Raw genomic sequence first — 21994 nt, 5'->3', positions numbered from 1 at the left:
ATTGTTTACATCTTCTATCTTTTATTATTAGAGTCTCTCAAACTTGGCCACATTATTTAGATAAGCTTGTCCTAATATATGGGCCATAGATTACCATGTCTTCTTTGTAGACTATAGTTGGCTACATTGTTTAGATAAGCTTGTCCTAATATATGGGCCATAGATTACTATGTCTCTTTTGTAGACTGCAGTTGCTACACACATTCATCCACTAGTAAATTGTCAGCATGCTAAAACCAAGAGGTATCACAGCGTATCGCCTGTATACCAAAAATACTCCTACCTACCCCACTAGAGGGTTGTAGACAATTAGCCCTGTCAGTACAATGATCTCTTGCCTCACCTGCTGTTCTTTGATAAACTTGTCAAATGGGCAGTCAGACCCAAATTTCAGTGAAATTGAAACCAAATTCCTTGGTGGAATTCATCTTGATCTGTAATTCAGATTGTTTTTACATAGCTGAATCACAAAACATTAGCGGAGAGGAAGGCATGTATTTTGTAGGTGGCTCAATAGGGATGATAAAGCGTGGGGCCATTCCTACATGTACATGTACATGGTGATTCCCAGACACATGCCCTCTGTATCTGCAGGGCAGATCCCTTTATCTCGGTGATGATCACATCCTGGACAATAGTGCCTGTGCTTGCAGGCTGTCATCTCTAAGCTGATACCTGGATAGCAGTGTTTTTAAGATGCTATCTTGGTGACTTCTTCAGTAGGCAGCTAGTAAGTGACTGCAGTGTGAGAGAGCTTAACTGTATAGCCCATGGTCGTTTATCCAGTTTCAGACCTCTTCACCTGGTGCAATATTGTGAGGCTGCGGTTCCTTGGTTTGTTACCTATCATGGCGGGTATTGACCTGCACACTGAGGCAAAGTCAGGGTAGTTCAGCATTCCAGACAATCCTGGGAGGGAGTGTCCACAGGGGGGTGGAGTCACTTCTGCTCTGCCCAACCCCGTGACATTTATTCTTTCAAATATTGAAATGTCAGTGGTTTAAAATTGTTGGGGGATGCAAGAGATATCAAGCCGGACAAGTCTAGGATGCATTAAGAAGTCTTTATTACTAACCAAACTTGGTGATAACAGGGCCCACTAGAAATTAGCAAATGACAATTCCATATGACAATCCAGGCTGAATCAAAACCCTGAGAGGAACAAATGGACATTGCCCTGAAGACCATCCATTAAACTGAAGATCTATGGCCCAGCTTCCCCAGCAATGTAAGTTATCCTAAGAAACATATAGCAAACAACCTGGACACACCAAGCTGCAGAAATTCACCTTTCCCTGGCTTCTCTGCCCACATTCCATCACTGTTAGGCCTCACCTCTCCTGGAACTCCCGATCATACACAAATTAGAAATACAAAGCATCTCAGCATTGCTATCTTCATTGTCCCGCCCAAGCAATGAACAGGGGGTGAAGAATACAGATATACAAGGGCCATGCTTAAGGGCTACCTGTTTTTGGAGTCTATCTGCAGGAAGCCAGAGAACAAACAGGTACTGGGGAGGCCAAGATTTGGATGCTAGAAAGATGGAAGCCCGTGACCAAAAAAGTGAACCCCTCCCTGTCATGGGCCTTTATGGGGGCTTGTGAGGGGAATGGTTATGCAACAATGCAATACTGCCCTGTGTCAGGTTCTAGATTAGCATCATAGGTTAGTGCCACAGGTGGTCAGAAGGGACCAAACTGGGAGGGCAGGAATTGGCTTCTAAGCTCTTGACCCTAAACCAGCCTACCCCACAACGAAAATATAAAATATAATCATGCATTTTTCAATTTTTCTTTTTTGTTTCTATCAGTTTTGGCTTTTCTTATGAATAAACATGTATTTCCTCTCATTTTCAGTGAATTCTTTATATGGAGATAGGCTTGGTCTGATATTAATGCAGTAAATTTATGTTTTAGTTAATGCTTCCATGTATCACTTGCCATATATGTGTGTGGGTATATATATGTATATGTGTATACATATATATATATCTTGGAGCTGTACAGGGATTAGATTAACTAATGGATAGACAGGGTCACATCTCTGATAGAATAAAAAAAGAAGTGGGAGAGAAGATGAAGTTTATTTAAAAGTATAACAAGGTGGTATTTTCTCCCCAGGAACTACAATAACCAAGATCAAAGGCCAATCCCATTCTGAAATTTACAATTAGAATAGTGAATGCTGGACAGTTTTTGAAATATGAACCACTCCCCTGAGTTTCCAGGTATATTGCAGAATGCAAAGTGTCTGTCCTTAAGAGAATGCAAAGGGCCTGTCTCCCCCACAGCTGCCTTTAGCCAGATCAAAGTATTAGTCTCCATTCCTTTGGGTTTCCAATATTAACACGAGAAAGCAAGGAGACTGTCTAAGCTTTCATCTTAGAAGAATAGCAAGAAGTTACCAATTACACCCTCTGGTGGCTTTGTTTTAAGCAAGCTAGACAGGACTATGGATTCTGGGCCCTTTGATGATTTTTGTCCCTACTCTCTGATAATTAGCTGCTGGTCCATTTCTTCCCCTACAAAATTGTGCTTACAAGAACCAACTTCAACCAGGTTTTTAGCTTTTTCTCTGTTGAAACTCCTCCCCAGCTGCTGAGGCTGGAGATTTCTGTCTTGATAAATCTCACTCTACTCACTGGATCATCTTCGTGAGACAAGAGTTACTTCTGTCCCTTGCTTTGATTTCCCCGTAACAACATAGACGTGCGTAGCTATAACTAAAGTAACATGTAAACATAGTCTGTGTTTGTTTCATCCACTCGCAATGCTTGCCTTTTTGTGTTTATGGTATATATACTTAAATTTTGCTCTTTTGCTACTGATTCTCTATTTTAGTATTTCCATTGTTCCCCCCCCCCTTTTTTTTTTACTAATTTTTCTTATCATTTTATGATAAAGTTTCATAGGCCTTGGGATTCCCCTTATCCCCTCCCCAATTCCCTCTCCCCTCACTGAGTTCCTCTATATCATTGCTGTAGTATAGTTCTTCATATGCAGTCATATGTCCATCATTGCGGGCATGGATAATGCCGGAGTCCAGCATCCTATTGTCAAGATATAATAAACAGTTTAATTGGGAGTCCATCTTTGTCTGGAAGTAGAGATGCGTACTGCGTTGTATCCTCACATCTGGATATGTTAGTCTTCATTTCACAGCTACTGTACATCCCCTTAAATAAAAAACCACAAAACAAAATCAACAACAAGAAGAAAATAAACAACGCCATGAAATTAAATAATATGCTACTGAATGACTAATGTGTCGCTATAGAAATGAACAAGAAAATCAAAACTCTTCTTTAAGAAAATATGATGCTACTGTATGATCTGAGTCATTGAACAGTTTATTCAGAAGAAAGTGTTTTGAAGAGATGAAACTAACAAAACTAAAAACATAGAAATCAGTGAGATATAGTTTTCGCTGATTTTTATTGGTGAAATGTGTCTCTTCTAGGCAACATATAGATGGGTTTTGTTTTTTAATCCAGTCTACTAGTGTATGATGTTTGATGAGTTTAAGCCATTTACATTCAGGGTTAATATAAATAGGTGGTAATTTAGTTCTGTTATTTTAGCAGTGGGTTGTTCATTGATTTAGTCTTGTTCTTTGCATTTGCTTTTGGTTTTGGTGGGCACTATTCCTTTTCTCTGTGAAGAGAACTTATTCTGACCAGTAGAGTTTCCTGTGAGAGGTCTCCTGTGAATTTAATTGCCAGTCCTCTGTGTGACAATTGATTTTTTTCACATGCACATTTAAGGATCTTTTGCTTATGTTTGGTTGAAGAGCGCTTGATGATCTTGTGTCTTGGTGAAGATCGCTTTTGGTCAAGGCTGTTCAAAGTTCTGTGCCCCTCCTGGATGTTGGTTCCCAATTCTTTCTTTAGATTAGGGAAGTTTTCCCTTATTATTTCATTAAATACCTTTTCAAACCCACTTTCTCTTTCTGCACCTTCTGGGACTCCCATAACTCTTAGATTTGGCCTTTTAATAGTGTCTTTCAATTCTTGGATACTTTTTTAGCCTGATCCAGCTGTGCTTCCAGCTTTTCGTTTGTTTCCCTGTGGTGACAGGAAATATCTTCTGAGTTTGAGATTCCTTGTTCTGCATCTTTCATTCTATTTGGGAGATTCTCCACTCTGCTTTTAATTTGCTCTACTGTGTTCTTCATTTCTGATATATCAGCTTTTATTCGATTTATTTCCTGGGGAACATATTTCTTGAATTCCTTGAATACCTGCTTTACATGCTTCTCATTGTTGATAAGAAGTTTTATAACAAGTGTTTTGAATTCTGTAACCCCATTTTCTTGATGTCTTCCTCAGTTAACACTGAGGTTGGTAAAGGGTTTTGATCCTTTGCAGGGGAGTCTTCAGTAATATTCATTGTGCCTCTGTCTCTTCTTTTGCTCTTCTTGCTCTGTGCTTCTGGTTATCAGATTGTTCTTCTTGGGGCAGATTTCTAAGCTGTGTCACCCACATGTCTACAGTTCAGTTTTCCTTATTGTAGTTGGTACATAGCTCTTTGCTTGCAGCCACTTGTGCCACTCCCTCCAGCAAGTTCCAGGTCTGGGTTCTTATGTTCTATTTCCACCGTGGTCTCCGTAGCCCAAGCTCCTGCTTCAGCAGTGTGCTCCTCCTGTGATACTGTGTTGAGGCTGCACTGTTATCTCTACAACCTTTCTCCCATTGCTGGTTGGAACGGGACCCAGGATTATGGAGCCACCAGGTGTCCTATGTAGTTAGGTTGTTGGTGATGCTGATCTTGCCAGAAGCTGTTGGCCTTTAGTTCTGAGGGCCACACGGACGTATTTTGACTTGTATGATGCCGTAGTTGGTATTATTTTCCTGTGGGACCAGTGCAATGTATTTAGCTCAGTGTATTCTCGCTGAGCTGAGCACATGCACAGCTCACTTTTGTCCCCTGCAGTCTTAAATTCTTTGCCACACTGTAAGAAATGGTGTCTGATGTACCACTTCTAGAGTTCTTGATCTGCTGGCTGTCAGGTCTGAGGGCTACCAGAGCTGTCTTGGGTGGAACCTGTAGGATGCCACATTGTTGCAGTTCACTGAGCCAGAAATAAATTCACTCCCAACTCATTGCATGCACAGTACTGTCCATAGCCCTTGCCTCCTTTAACAAAATGGTGCCCAATTTGGGTCTCGGGGCTGATTGTGCTGTGAAATCCACCCTCTTCTCGCACAGCCCATCTGGAACCTGGTGCTCTGTCTCTGCTCCTGGTCAAATCAAACAGACCAGCAGGACAAACAGTTCTTTGTCTGGGTTCACCTCCCGAGCTCCTAGTGAAAGTTCCTCCCACCTTGTTGCTGGTGGAGTTCTGGCTGCTGGTGGAGTTCAGATCCCCACTTACTGAATGCCGCTGGGGTGTCAGTCACTGCAACACCACACTGTTGTTTTTGCTTCTTTCCTGTGTCTGTCAGTCTCTGGGTACCTCTTTACTTTTGTTCTGCCCTCTCCTGTTTTCTAGAGTGTGTCCTCTCTGGTTCAAACTGGCTAATATTACTCCGTTTTTTTAAATGTGTCCTTACCCTATTCAGTCATCTTGATTCTCTCCATCATTCCTTTAATGTCTCCTTTTTTACCTGCTTTTTATTGGATGTTGCTTTATTTTATAAATATGATTTTTCTACTTCATTTTATTGTAGGAAATATTTTAATGGTTTTCAGGGTTTATAATATTTATATCTAAGGACCTTTAAGCTGTTTTTCAAACTTTTATTTCTAACTTACACTTTCCTGTCATATTGAAATACTATAAATATACAATAGATAACTACTGTGTTTTGCTTTAAATGGCCAAATACATTGAAGAGTCATTACAGATAAGAAACCAATGCTGCATAAACCTTTATTTAGGTATTTCTGATAATGTTTTTTCATATCAAAGATTTCTGTGCATCATCAAGTCTTTCTTCCCGAACAAATTAAATATCTTTTTTTTATCAAAATATTTACAAAGCCCATAAAATTGTGCATCCTTATGTGGAGCATGTGATATATCAATACATGTGTTCATTGCAACATGTATACTTGGGGTTAATATATCTGTGTCAAACACATCACACTTCCTTATCGCATAAAAATACTAAATCCAATCGTTATTTCTTGTTAAAAACATGCTTAAATTATCTAAAGTCATCCTACTTGTATATGAACTGCTAAACGTTTTACTCTTCTGTAGCCTATAGTTATGATACCTGTTTTTAAGCCTTTCCACCTTACCTCCCAGAACTTTAATATTTTTTCAAATTACTGATTTGGAATTAGTTATTTTATACCTTGGTCATCTGATTTAATCTGCATTACTCCTTATTATGGACTTTCTTGGTTCTTTCTTTCTACATGGTGTAATTTTGACTCCCAGTTTATTTCTGTTACTGGACTAATTTCTGTTGAGAAGTGTGGCATACTTCTTGTAGCTGCAAAATTGTATTCACTGTCTTTTTTCAATAGCTGCCTCCAAGGTTTTTCCAAATTTTATTTGTCATCAATAAAATGTATTAGAAGTGAGAGTGTGTGTGTGTGTGTGTGTGTGTGTGTGTGTGTTCGAGTCAGAGAGCAAGAAAAATACAATGAGTGCCTTTGCTTCTTGGATTGTGGTTTGATACTTTTCACTATTTTTGTGAAAACTTTGAACAATTCTGCGTTCCAATGTTTCATCCTCCATGTCTTTGTCTTGTTTACTTTCAGGATGCAAATTGCAAACCTGGCGTTTTGTTTGATAAAGTTCCTCAGCTCTGGACACTTCTGTTTTTCTCTTCTTACATTTTGACTTTTTAGAGAAACAGACAACATTTTTTATTTCTTTCATGCCCACTATGTTTTCAAAAAACTGATTAACACAGGCATTGATTGTACACTTGTATATTTTGTGGTGACAGCACTTAACCACTATTCATTTTACATTGTTCAAAAATACAATGTGTTGTGCTCGCTTTGGCAGCACATATACTAAAATTGGAACAATACAGAGATTAGCATGGCCCCTGCGCAAGGATGACACGCAAATTCATGAAGCGTTCCGTATTTTTTGGAACTGTATCATATAATAAAAATCAAAATCAATAAATAAATAATTAGAGAAAAGCAAAAAAAAATACAATGTGTTATCATTGCTTTGAGTCCCCTGATGTATGATAGATCTCTTGAAATGTATTTCTCCTTTTTAATTGTAATTATGTATTTTTATGTTAATTTGGATTACTTATATCAACCTTATCACTTCTATCCATTCCACTGATTCTTTCTTCATATGTGAGTTAATTCATTAGCCCACTGCTGATATTTTTCATGTCCACTATTTTGGTTTTATCTCATAGTTTTATTCCAGAAATTTTAACTAGTTTTTATTCCTCTGATTAAATCCTCTGTCCTTTTATGATATCTTCTGTTTAAAGTCTTTAACATAGTAATAAAATTTCTAATAAAGTGATTTTTTCTTCAGTTTTGGGGTGTTATTCATAGTTTTTTTTTTAACCTAACAAGAATGTAGAAGTGTTAATGCTGCAGCAAGTCATGTTTGTTTTTGGAATAAGCATGCCTTTCTTCTGCTAGATCAGCAGTGATAATGGGCTGAGACAGTGTAGTTAGGATATGAGCTAGGTTTTGATTTTGTATTGGGATTTTACGATAGTTGCATGATTTCGTTAAGTGTGGATGTTAGTGTATCAGGAATTTTTCTTAATTTTTATGCTCCAACCTCAGCTTTGTTATTGTTGTTGTTGTTGTTGTTGCTTCATAAGGGTTCTGTCTCTCTTTGTCCTCATCCCTTGTTAAGAGTAGACTGAAGTTGCTTTCTCCTCAGTACCTGCTGGCTTGCTGGCAATTTGGGTGACTGTTTTCTTAGAGTGGGGATTTCTCATTAATCCCGTCTCCTCTAGCACTATTTCCTAGCCTCCACCAAGAACTGTTGTTTTCTTTTGCTTTTCCTGTAGACATAACAGGTATTTTCTAGTTCCCTGAGAACTACAAGGAGTGTAACTCTTCTCTTAGCAGTTTAAGGTTTTGTTTTATTTTTTCAATGCATATTTTCATCATGGATCTGGGCTTACCTGAGATGCTTGCATTTCCTTCTTTAAAAAAAAAGTCCATAATACCTTGCACAACTTCATAACGATGTGTTTAAAATGTTTGCTTGTTTATGTGCTTGTTTATTTTGGAAGACAAAATGATAGAGGAGAGAGATATGACGCATCTGCTGATCCGCTCTCCAAATGACTGCAGTAACCAGCCGAGCCAGGAGCCAGGGACTCCTTCTGGATCTGTCACTGGGGTGGCAGGAGCCCAAGCATTTGTGCCATCATCCACTGACTTCTTGGGAGCATTAATAGAGGGCTGAATCAGAAAGTGGAACAGTCTGACTGAAGCAAACAGTATAATATGAAAGTGGTGGCTTGTTCAGCTATACCATGGTGCTGGCCCTCTCCATCGGGTCATGATTCATCTAGAAATCCCTAACAAGATTTCACGGAGGTGCCAGTACCATACACTTAGATTTCCCAGACCCCAGAAGTATGAGACAAATAAGTGTCAGTCTTTCCAAATCACTCACTCCTGGGTTATTTGCTACAGCAACAACACATACACTAAGTTACTATTTATATTATTTTTGAAATATACTTCAAGTGAACATGATTAAGGTCATTATGTTATTTGGGTATTTGTCCTATAGTCATCAGCACACCATTCATGGGTACATCTCACTGAAGTAGATAACTCTTTTCTTGAACAACCATGTAATAATCCATGAAAGCTAAAATGATGATCCAACTAAAAAAATAACAGTTGCCATTTGTTATGAATACATAATCTGAAATTAATGAAGAGGAAGTATTGACAAAATTACAATCACAATAGATATGAGAAGGAAGGAAAGATTGAAGTTTTTTTTTATTGGTTGAGAAACAGAAAGAGCAAGAGGGAGAGAGAGAAAGTGAGTGTGCACTCACATCTGCTGACGTCTGTTGCTTTCCTTCCCATCATCATGGCTGGAATGATCCAGGGCTAGAGCTGGCAGGTGGGAACTCAAGCCGCATCTCACTTTTTTGAGCCATTGCTATTGCTTCCCAGAGTCTTCACTGGTTGAGAACTGGAGTCAGGAAACCAAGCTGGGAGTTAAAACCAGGCATTCTGATAAAAATGCAGGTATCCAAATTGCTAGGCTAAATGCCTGTTCTCGCAAGGTAGTTTTTATATAGAATAAGCATGTGTGCACATTTTTTTGGTAGGCTCCAGCCGAAATTGAACAATCTATAGACACATGATTTATATAACAATCACTTTACTTGAATATTTCTGTATATTTTGTTATTTGAAACCTAATAATGGCAATGAAATATTCCACAAGGATTTATATTGTATATTTAATAAACATAGCTAATATTTGTGTGTATAAGCAATTTAATCATTACTAGTCATCACTGAATAATGTTACTACTACTTTTCTGCCTTAAAAAAAAATCCCTGCTAACTGTATTTGTTCATTCTTATGCCATCAGCAATAAAAACAAAGACAAGGAAGCCTAATGCTGCATTTTTTTTTTCTGGTTTGTGACCTAGCAAGGATATTTTGTACTACCTGCTCTGCTCACTTCAAGTCTGTGTTAGCTGCTCTTGTCAGCACGGATTCTGAACTCTGTTAGACAGGGTGTGTCAATTTGCCTCTTGTTCCAAACTCTGAGAGTAATCCACTTCTGCTCCTTGACTTATGTTTCAAATAACCACTTGAGATGTTCCAGCATATTTACTTGTCCAAGCAACAGATATAATAAGGCCAGTTTGTTGAATGACTTCATGATTCCCTGTTTCATAAAGACCATAATATTCTCTGTCAATAAGACACGGTGGTTTTGTAATCACCCTTCATCATTATTCAGCCACATTTGCCTCCCCAGAAGACATGATACAGTTACTTTGCTACCATTTTTGCTCTTGTTATTTTGCAAACTGCCATAGGTCTTTTACCTGGTTTTATTTTTTTCTTAAATATCACAGTGCAGTTTAAAAAGTTTAACAGTTTTCTTTTCTTTATAACATCTGTTTCAGAAGTCATCGCTCAGGCTTCTTCATGGCATAAATTGCCTTGTTTTGATTTCATCACTTTTTATGTCATTTCTTTCCCCTGTCAATATGATGAAGGCTATATTTGGAGCTATCATTTTCAGACAACTTTTGCTTATCTCTCAGAAGTTCTTGTGAACATGATTTGGGATTCAGTTTCCATGCAGATATAACCCTTCTCTTGGTAACTTGCCTTCCCTGTCATCTGCCCCTACCTGTAACACCAAATCCAGTTATATTTATTTTTCTGGAATTTTAAATCAAAATGATGGACTTCGTTTGATTCCTGCCCTTCATAGAGGTGAATGCCAATCATTAAACTGTCTCCAAATATTGCTTAAGAAATATTCCTTATTCCTGGTTTACATAGTTGGTTAGCATAACCGTTGTCATCCAGCATGATCTGAGAAATGCATTGCCTTCAGTTGGGGTACACAAAAGCCAGTGGTTATGGGACAGAGTAGAGGGAATGTTGTCCTGGGGCAGCTGTCCATTAGTGCAAACCAGCAATATTGGTTTTGGCATGGATATGCCCACTACACTGGCTTAATGAGGCCATAGACTCATGTCAATATAATATACATCCAGTATACTATGCTACAGTTCCAAAAATGTGGCCGGAAAGGAAAGGAAATAGAAAATGACATGCTAACAAAAAATTATCTTCATGACCAAAGCAACAGAACAGTTTCCTTGCTATACATGTGTTTCATTTTTTTTCCCCCCGTAGTTGAAGACATTTTGGAAAAATCTGTAAGATATACAATTCTCTTTCTAAATAGTGGCACAGAAAAAGAAACTGCCTTTGTGAGATAACTTTTGTTATAAGCTGTTTTTAAAAAAAGCATGAAAATGGAATGGCATTGTGTTACAGCATATTAAGCCGCCCCCTGTAACACAGACATCCTGTATGATCAAGGGTTTAAATTTTGACTGTTCCATTTTTGATCCCACTCCCTTATAATGTTACTGGGAAAGCAGTGGAAGATGGCCCAAGTGCATGAGCCCAGGCCACACATCTGGGAGACCTGGAAGGCATTGCCAGCTTTGGCTTGGCCTATCCTTGTTGCTGTCGTTGGCGGAATAAAACAATGGGTTAAAAACCTCTTTCTCTGTCACTCTTTCAAATAAGCACTACATTTTTGAAAGAAATGGGTACATCAGGACTTTTTTTTTACATAAAAATTAGAAAAAAAGATCAGTAAATAACACTTTATTTTGAGAAGCTCGAATAATGCCCTCTTGAGCTATGCAGCTAGGACTGCTTTGATAGTGAAGCTGTGTACACAAAGCCTCACTGATAAACCAACTGTCAGAACTCACCTTGTGGGCTGGTGAGATGCAAAGCTGCTCCACAAGAGGAGATAGGAAAGACCAACAGGCAAGCAGACACATCCTTTACCACTCCCAAGTGGTACTTTGTTTTGGCATCATCATGTTTCACTTCCTCACAATGTGTTCCTTCTTTTAACTTAGGTGACCAAAGTCTCCTTTGAAATCTCAGTTTTATTCCCAGTGACTTTGATCCTATTTTTAAGAACAGGGACTATCCCATCAGGGGCCAATGCCCAGCTTACCATGCACGGCTTTTCGTCACACCTGTGTTAGAGGTATTTTATACTCTCTGTGTTTGTGTTCTATGTGCAAAGATGATAGGCACTGGCTCATCACCTTTGCAATGCAGAATAAGTGCATCTGGTTACAGCACCATGTCTCTAAGGAAATGAACCATGCTGCCTGAACTGGCCAAGGTGAGGCTTTGCTTTGAGCTGAAGCTGCCCATTCTTATCCTGGCTACACTGGAGCAAGAGGCTATGGTAGATGCAGAGTGTTGCTGGTGCCCCTGTATCAACATTTCATTATCCAGTGCAATGAATAGGCCTTAGAAGTGCAATAATGCTGGATTTCACAGTGATGTACTGTCCTGTTCAGCGTGTTCTTGGCAGTTGAAGTAGTGGAAATTTAACCAGGTAGTTGTCTGATTGATTAAAAATGTATGAGATTCCTTGCTGGCTGGGCCCCCATAGTTAGACAGGTTTGACAAGTGTGTGCCTCTCACCATTTGACAATTATAAGCATAGCCACTTGCTCCTGCCACATAATTCAAGCAGTTCTACGTATCTGTGTGGCATATTTACTTTGTCTTTTGATAAAGTTTCCATAGCATCTTAATGAATGACAAGCTTAATTAACATCTAGAGGTTATGTGAAGATGATGGATACCTTCTGACTGGACCTTGAATTCTACACAGATTGTACTATCCATTGAAGTTCTCATCTTTTGCAAAAGCAAATGACTCCTAGAATCTGGTGCTTAGAATCTTATAAGGCCAGCTGGGTCACTCCCTAAAGCTAGTGAACTCCTTTTAATCAAGGACAGGTAATTGTATCTTGTGCTAAGGGAGACATACAAGAGACTTGGTCCTGCTTTTGCATTTAGGGGGCTTGGTTTCAGTAGCTATGTGAAGTAATCCTTACATGTGTATACAGTGCCCTATTATGGTCTGGGAAGTAGATATGCAATGTATAATCTATGATCATTTATTCCTCCAGAACATTAATTAAAATCCGTCTCAAAACTGTCTGACCCCCAAACTCATAGCCATTATAATGAACATAGCCTCTTTTATAACCACCACACCTCATTTTCTCAAAGTCAGTACATCTGCTGTACTCTCTTCCAGTTCCAGGTCGGTTATAGGGACCTGGCCACTGCATATGCATAAGCTCCTCCCATCAATCATAGTGAGTTCAAATGTCATCTTACTGCTCTTCAAGATTTTGATACTCCTTTGCTATAATATTTCCTTGTGTTTAGTTTTTTCAGCTACTTCCCATGATGCAATTATACTTAGGTCTCCCCCATACCCTGTATGCCTCTCTCTTGAAATGCATCAGCACTGTTATCCCATGTGGCGCAAATCTCAACCCTGAAAAGAACTGAGCAATGCATTTTTCCCTTATCCAAAGGGTAGATCTCTAATTCATTCAGATCCGTCATTGGCCATGTTGGTCCAGTATGCTCATTCACCCACTCCATCTCAGTGCTGTTTGACCTGAACATGTCTGTATATCTGTGTCCCATAGTTTCTTGTCTTTCAAGACTGTTCTAATTCATCTTATTCAAGTTCAACAAAAGACTCACCACTCAATCTGCCTTCTCTGATTCAGATGGAACAAATACCTTGAGCTGCAGTTTTAATTTTGTAGTCAGAACTAAACCACTGCACTTAAATGCTGAGCAAGACTAGAGCAGGTGCTAAACCTTCACCATGAATCCCTCTCTGTCCTTAGCACTCAACATAGTCATCTCCTCCTGGGTCCCAGAAACAAGGTGGAGTAGATGAATGACCTAGATGTGCCTGAGAAGTGACTGGTTGCTTTGAGGTATTTGAATGGGAACTGTCTTAAGGGCAGGGGTGGTCAAGGAAGGCTTTAAAGAACATGAGAGATTCAAGCTGGACTTTTAGGGAGAATGAATTCAGTGAAATTTTAGCTCTTCAATTGAGATACAATCATATTAAAAAAGAGATTAATTTGGTGCATAGTTCTGAAAACGAAGAACATTCTCTTACATACACTCAAAGAAGTAAATAATTGCAAAAATCAATTAATTTTGAATCAATATTTACCTAACTTAAAAAAAATTGGGTTTTTGCCAGCTCTTTTAAAATGCTTTTGGAGAGCTTTCTTGTGTGAATAAAGGAGTTCTGCTGCAGGATCTATTTGTACTGTATCTATCTATCTGGTCTTTTAAATCTCTTTTAATCCGAAACAGTTCCAAAGTTTCCATCTTTCATGTTACCAGAAAAGCTTGGTAGTTTATTTCCTCATCTTCGTGTAGAAATAAAAAAGCCAGGAATCGGTTGCAGACAGAGAAATTTTATTTGCAAAGTGACCAAGTGAACGTAGAAGGAAGAGGGAAGGGGGAAGCACCTCCCAGAAGAGAGCCAGGAGGTGGGGTGGCTCTTGAAAGGAGAGAGGGAGAGACACCTAAAGTTTGAGACAGGGTGTAGAGATTTTAAGTGTTCCCTGAACCCTTCTTTGTCTGGGCAGGATACTGCAGGTAAGACTTTCCCCATTGGTGATCTCTTAACCAGTTGGGAAATGGCTGGGTAATCCTTGTGCCACCCATTTGAATGTGTAGACAAGGTTTTGGCAAGCTTGGATAATATTTTTCGAGAATATAGGTCACTTAGTCTGTAACATGCTCTTTAGCAGGGGCATTTTTGGCTTCCCTCAAGGGTTAATTCAACAAATGGACTTGAGTGGCAAAAAAAGGTTAAAATTTATTTTGGTGCAACTATAAAAAAACTATACAGTGTTTTGTCATATTTTCATTACCTTTTTTATTATTTTATTATATGGTTCCATGGGCTCTGGGATATCCTTGTCTTCTCTTCAAGTCTCCCTCTCCCCACTGGGATTTCCCCTATATTATTACTATAATATAGTCTTTCATAAACAGTCACTAAGTCAATCATTCTGCTGTTTAAGTGTATTTATTGTATTAATGGACAATGGCAGAGAGTCCAGCATCCTACTGTCAAGATATATTTAATAGTTTCATTGGGAGTCCATCTTTGGAAGTAGAGAAGCATATTGTGTTGTATCCTCACATCCAGATATGATAGTCTCCATTACACAGTTACTGTACACCCCCTTAAATGAAAAGCCACAAAACAAAATTAACAGCAGGAAGAGAAATAGAAAATCTACAACAAAATGAAGTTAAATAACATGCTACTGAATGACCAATGTGTCATTGAAGAAATGAAAAATAATCAAAAGCTTTCTTGAAGAAAATGATGCTACTGTATATCAGTGAATAGTTTAATAAGAAAAAACTATTTTGAATAAATGAAAATAAAAACAAAAATATCAAAATGTATGAAATGTAGCAAAACAGTATTGAAAGGGTTATTAATCTTGTGTTTTACATGAAGGTTGCCTTACATCAGAATAGATTATATTTATTCTTTTGGGATTGAGTTATTTCACTTAGCATAATGGTCTCTAGTTGGGACCATTTGGTTGCAAATGTTACCATTTCATTCTGTTTATGATTTTTTAAAGATTTATTTATTTTTATTAGAAAGAGAGATACACAGAAGAAAATACAGAAAAATCCTCCATTTGCTGATTCACTCCCCAAGTTACCCTGTGGCCGGAGCTAAACCAATCCAAACCTGGAGCCAGGAACCTCCTCTGGCACTCCCACATAGGTGCAAGGTCCCAAGGCTCTGGGCAATCCCTGTTGTCCTCCTAGGCCACTGGCAAGGAGCTGGACAAGAAATGGGGCAGCCTGGATACAATATGGCACTCATATGGGATCCTGACACATGCACGGCAAGGATTTTAGCCACTTGACAGTCACACCAGACCTGCATTTCATTCTTTTTATTTCATTCTTTTTCGTGGCTGAATAGTATTCCATGGAGTAGATGTACAATTGCATAACTCTTTTGACGGACATCTGGGTTGTTTATGTGCCTTTGCTGTTGTAGATTGTACTACTATAAATATAGGGCAACAGGTCTCTTTCTCACATGCAGATTTCATTTCCTTTGGATATATTCCCAGAAGTGGGATAGCTAGATCATATGACAGGTCAATTTTCAGTTCTTTTAGCACTCTCCATACCAACTTCCATAGTGGTTTTACTAGCCTACTCTCCCAGCGACGGTGAAGGAGAGTACCTTTCTCCCCACATCCACATCAGCAGGTTATGTTAGTAGAGTTGTGAATGTAGGTTAGTCTCACTGGAGTCAGGTAGAACCTCAATGTGGTTTTCATTTGTATTTCTGTGACAGCTAGGGAGCCTGAGCATTTTCTCATATGTCTATTAGCCGTTTGAATTTGCTCTTTAAAAAATACCTGTTTCCTTCACCTGTTTCTTCACAGGGTTGTTTGTTTTGCTGCCACTGGGTTTCTGAAACTCTTTGTAAATCCTGCGTTTTAGTCCCCTATCAGTTGCATAGCGTACAAACATTTTCTCCCATTCTGTTGGTTGCTTCTTCACTTTGTTTTTATCATTTCCTTTGCTGTAAGCTTTTTGTGCGTGATATAGTCCAAATGGTTTATTTTGACTTGGACTGCCTCTGCTTTTGGTGACTCTTCTAAAAAGTCTTTCCCAGTTCTGTGTCTTGGAAATCGTTTCCTATGTTTTCTGCTAATAGTTTGATGGGTTTTGGGTGCAGACTTAGAGCTGATTTTTGTATAAGGTGACAGGTGGCGGTCTTGCTTCTTTCCTCTGCAGGCTGATATCCAATTGTCCCCAACAACATTTGCTGAAGAGACCAGGCTTTTTCCTTGGGTTGCTTCAGTTTTCTTTTGAAGAGTCCTCATATTTTGCCTTCAGTTTGTGTCGTCAGAATGAAAATCGATACCGTGTTGGTAAAATGTGAAGCTTTGTCACATGCCTAAAGTTGAGGTTTAAATACAGTTCTACTGAATTCTCAATTTCTCTCTTCTGCCTTCAAGTAGATGTAGTTTTTCCCAATGAAAAGTAGCACAGGGATGCAAGTTCTTTATTGGTTACAGTGATGAAATGGCTAAATAAGGCCATTCCTAAATCATGTTCCCTATACAAGAAACATTAAAAACACTGCCCATCAAATAAGGGAGGGTCCTCCTTCCTCGTCACACTCTCTTCTTTCCCCACACAGGCATTTCTGCTTTGTTCTCACTCATTTAATTTCATCTTGCTGTCTGCTTTCTTCGAGAACTTGGACAAATTCAGGGAAGGACTCTTTGGTTACTCTGGGCAAACCATCCCTGACTACAAAGCAGAGCACAAGTGTGAAACAGACAAGTGTCTGGCATGGACCAAGTCCTGATGGCCCCTCCCTGCGCCAGCCAAACCTTCAGGCTTGCATGAAGTCGGCAGGCCAGATGTCCCTGCCATTTGCAAGTTTCCTATAGAGAGACAGCAGAGAAAGTCCCCTTCTGCCCAGTGTGAATGGCCAGCTGGGCCAAGGATGGAGTGGAGAATGAAAAGCCCAGGAAGTGCAAGCACGAAGGAAGATGCATAATGTGGAACCAGTGATTTGCCATAATAGCAAGTGTCCCCTTAGGCAAGAAGAGTGGAGTTTATTGATTTCATATTAGTTGATTGTAAAAGCAATGATTAAGAATGAGAGGAAAACAGTCACTTCCCTGAAGGAGTTTCTAAATGGGGTTTCTAACATTCTCTGCTTAAAATGAGGATGGGTAATGATCCCTCATGTTTCACTCTCACCCGTGCCGTGTAAACAACTAGGCCAGCCTGCCCTGAGTGGCAGCCCATCCTTTTCTGTGGCAAGGATGATGTGTGATATGAGAAAGGCGGCCAGCCCTTCAGTGGTGGAGGAGCCACCCTTCCCCAAGGCTTCTGGCTGGTTTGAATATTTGGAAATGCCTGCGGGGTAAGCTCTGTTCCCAGAGCCACCACAGCCTGCCTTGCACAGCCTCAGGGGACAGTTCCCTAAGCCTTTGTTTGGAGTCAAAAGTGCCTCTGGCAGTCCTCAAAGTCCTGAATGATCTAGCTGGAAACTCAGGGGTGAAAAAGACAGTTATGTCTGCATTTACTACAAAAAGGTGACATGTTGGGTTATCAAAACCTCAAGAAAAGATTCTCATTGGTTTAATTTAAGATCATACCAGCTGGGCAGATAAATCTTCATGTAAACTACATCACAGCTGTCAGAATATTTAGAGGAAATGAGGAAAGACTAGTATTTTGTAACTGAATTCTCTCCAACTCACGTAAGCATGTGCACACGCACACACACACACACGTGCAGACAGACACAAATATGTATTGTGCCGGATTTGATATAATTAGTTGTGTGCTCTACGGAAAGCTTCAGTTATTGGGAATGCCATTAAACAAGTGAAATACAAATTACAAGTGACATTGATATGATCATAATCACTTCTTCCTGGCTGCCAGAGATAAAAAAAAAAAAAATTTTTTTTGAGAAGAACCTGGATTTCTACAGATGGCATGAAAAAAAAAATGAGGCCCGCAGAACACACCATTATTCCTGTGAGACTCTCAGTTCATTAGTCGCAGCATCCAAGTCTTCATGAGCCACAACTGATCAGCAAATGGGAAATGAACAAGAGTATAAATTCCCAGCAAACCAAATCATTAACATTTGCTGCCCGCATCCTGGAAACACAGTAAATCAAATGTGTCATCATTTATCAAGACAAAATATCATTACTAATTGGGATTAATTTGCTGCTGTGGGATTGCTGACCTTTGCTGAAAGAAAATAAAACTGCCTGTTAGCTGTCTTCATTTAATTTTCCTTGAAGGAGGGAGAGAGGAATAGGCAATCTGGCTTAGGGGGGAGAGGGGGGAGATGAGGAGATGACGTGGGGGATTTCTTATCTTGCAAACGTTCAAAGTCACACAGTGATGACAGAAGTGGCAGACGTGCTGTTACCCATCAGGACAAAGGATTTTCGATGTATGCTCTGAGATGATGGTGACTCAGGTTATCAGGGTAGATGATTTAGCGCTGTCTGGGGAAAAAATAATTAGAAAAATGGCCAGGGCGAAATTATATATGGTTTCATTTACTAGTGAGAGAAGGCCAATACAATTGCAAGGGAGCAGGCCAGGATGTATCTGTGCACGCTAATATTACAGAAGATTCAGAAGAGGAGATAAGGGTAACTTGGGGATCCCCTGGTGATCCTGCCTCTGGCAGGGGTGTGCTTGTAACTATTGACTCAATCTTGGGGTTGCTCTTCTTGTTTTAGAGACAACCAGTATTTTCTAAGGATCATTGAATCAGTGATCGCTGCTGGGTGACTAGTATAGAGATTCATGGAGAATTTTGTATGCTGAAAATTCAAGTATGATGTTAATACAAGGGGTACAATTAATATTTAGATTTTTAAAGAACATTGCATTAAAATATTACTTGTCTCAACTACTCAATTTTTTTAGTGCCCCTTAAATTTTGCTACTAAGGAACTGCTTCATTCATCATGCCCTAGTCGGGCCATTCATTGGATGAGTTTAACTTATTTATTCATCATAAAAACTAATGAGAATGCTGAGGGTCAGTAACTTCCCAAGGCAGCAAATTTGGCAAGCTGAAGATCCAGGGTTCAAATCAGAGCATTAACGCTTGGTGCCAGAGTCTGTGCTTTTTTTTTTTTTTTAGGATTTATTTATTTTTGCATGAAAAGCTGATTGACATGTGTTGGTTCACTCCCCAAGTAGCCACATAAGCTGGAACTGAGCTGATCTGAAATCTGAAGCTGGGAGCCAGGAGCTACCTTCAGGCCTCCCATGTTGGTACAAGATCCCAGGTCTTAGGCCAGTCTCTACTGCCTTCCCAGACCATTAGCAGGGAGTTAGGTCAGAAGTAGAGCAACTGGGACACCAACCAGCACCCATATGGGATGCTGGCACTTCGAGGTGGAGGATAAGCCCATTGAGCCACCCTGCTCACACCAGCATCCTTAAGTGCTATTCTTCTCAACCATCAGGGTCAGAGAAGTATAAGAGGAGAACCTTACTCCAAGCAGTGGATGATATTCTTGGAGATTTCAATACACACACACATACCTGAAACAGTTAAATGCCAGACAATCAACTAGTGAAATGTAATAATGTATGCATGTGTAGTGATCTATGATACTGGGAAACTGAAATTCTAGATTTTTTTTTTCTTAAAAAGGATCTAGTACTGTACTGACTCTCTGCTCACCATTTGCTAAGGGAAGTCACAGAGTCCTGGACCAGAAGTAAAAACGAGTGGGGCCAAGGGTGCTGTCCAGACACGGAGGAGTTCTCAGCCTGTGAGCCAAGTGTTTGGGAGTTTGCCAATCTCTAGTTCTCAAATGCCCCACTCATTTTCCTGTCGACATGAGCCAATGTTTGCAGTGGTAGGAAGCATATTAATGTTTGTGCTATAGTGTTTTAAAGCAATTTTCTTCTCTTAATTAAGAGAAAACATTCTTCCCTAATATTTTTGCACTGTCAGTGTACTGAGCAAACTTTTTAGATGACTTTTAAAAAGATGTGTGGGGTGGTACACTGAGGCTGTGTGGGAGGAGAGAGACAGGTGCTGAATCAGGTCAATCACCCTAATTTTGACTTAAATTATAATTTTTGCTAAAATGAGTGGCATTTCATAATCCAGAGCAGTGATAAAACTCAAGTGTGCAAGTCATTGAAGAAAATGCTGAGAGCATGGACTACTTGGGAGCTGGACAGCTGGAGTAAACACACTGGCCGTGCGTGTGACAGAGCCTGCAAACAAATATGGAGGAGGAGAGGAGAGAGTTACAAAACACATAGTTCTGACAGCAAATAGTATTCCTAAAATGTATGTCCAAGGCCAGCTGACTTCAGAAAACCGAGTTTATGACTCTGCAATACTTATTCCAGAAACAATTTGAGGGCCTAGCTCAATAGCCTAGTGACTAAATCCTCACCTTGCACACGCCAGGATCTTATGGGCACCAGTTCATGTCCCTGCTACTCCACTTCACATCCAGTTCCCTGATTGTGGCCTGGGAAAGCAGTGGAGGACGATCAAAAGTTTTGGGTCCTTGCACCCACGTGGGAGACCTGGAAGAATCTCCTGCTTCCTGGCTTTGGATCAGCTCAGCTCTGGCCAGTGTGGCCATTTGGGGAGTGAACCAAAGGTTGAAAGATCATTCTGTCTCTCCTTTGTAAAATCTGCCTATTCAATAAAACTGAATAAATCTTAAAAAAAAAAAAGGAGGGGGGAGCAATTTGAGTTTTTGGATTGTGGTAAAGTGGGTAAAGCCACTGCCTATGATACTGATATGCCTTGCAGGCAAGGGTTCATGTCCTGGCTCCTCCACTTCCAAACCAGCTCCCTGATACTGGCCTAGGAAAAGCAGTGAAAACCCGCTTGGGAGACCTCTAAGAAGCGCCTGACTCCTAGTTTGAGCCTGGCCTAAACTCTGGCCTTTGTGGCCATTTGGGGAGTGAACCAAAGGATGCAGGATTTCTCTGCCCCTCCATTTCTCTGTGTGCAATTCTGTAAAATAAACAGATAAAGAAAAAACAACAACAGGTTCTGTCCTTGAATTTGTGTTCAGTTCAGGATGACTTCATTACTGATTGCTTTTTACTTAGTTGAATCTAATCTTCAGTCTTACTGACAACAGACTTTTTAAGCAGCTAAAGCCAGTCCAGGCAGGTTTCCTACTTTTAACCACATCACTTTGATCTCACTACACTGTTCTTAGTGTTTTTACCCACCATGGCACAACCAATAATTTCAAAATTTGCTTTTGACAAGATTTCACCTCCCAGAATAGCATTGTAAAAACTAGTTCTTATTCATATGCAAAAATTTTTAAATCCTCCTCTCCAACTTAATTCTTAATCTCTTTTACCTGATAAATAGAGGTAGTTTTAACCAAAGATAATATTTTTAGCAGTGTAAAATTTATAACCTGCCACTTCTAGAACTCTGTAAATCTTAGTTAACAGCATTCTAATAATTGGATTATAGATTGTCTTCTGTTTGGTTCCAATAGTTTTGCCCTGAATTTTATGTAAAAGTGTTCCTAATTTGTGAGTTGAAAACTATAGGCATTTTTTAAACAACGAAGGCATATTATGAGCATATGCAGTTTTATTAAATCTTAACATTACAGATTGAAGCTGTCATTTGAAAATTTGATCTGACAGTCCTTTTCTGTCCAGTGGAGTTGCTGGTGACCCTCTTGCCAAGAATTAGATCTATGTCGTTCTGCTATCAGACCTTGGAAGTTTTCCAGGAGGTCCACTGAATGCAGTGTTTGGCAAGTGGACACCTGTTCTTTCAGAATTTTATCAAATGTATTGATCTTCTGGTATGCAACTCAGATGAGCATTTTGACGGCATGTTATGCAGCCTCAGCCTCCCTCTATTACAGAATCA

At 39.6% G+C, this 21994-nt stretch overlaps 1 long non-coding RNA gene and 1 other non-coding gene across 2 annotated transcripts in view; both read left to right on the top strand.

Annotated features, from left to right (window-relative positions):
- LOC131480456 (uncharacterized) overlaps nucleotides 1–21994 on the top strand; it is a 368356-nt gene that overhangs the window by 171514 nt on the left and 174848 nt on the right. The gene's annotated exons all lie outside the window — the stretch shown is intronic.
- Nucleotides 6954–7057, top strand: LOC118759272 (U6 spliceosomal RNA). The gene has a single exon (XR_004996076.2). It is a non-coding gene; the product is annotated as a U6 spliceosomal RNA (small nuclear RNA).

Source organism: Ochotona princeps, chromosome 6 (genome assembly GCF_030435755.1).
Source record: "Ochotona princeps isolate mOchPri1 chromosome 6, mOchPri1.hap1, whole genome shotgun sequence".
NCBI classification, from domain to species: domain Eukaryota; kingdom Metazoa; phylum Chordata; class Mammalia; order Lagomorpha; family Ochotonidae; genus Ochotona; species Ochotona princeps.
Note: the sequence above shows the minus strand (reverse complement) of the source record. Positions and strands in the feature narration are given on the sequence as shown.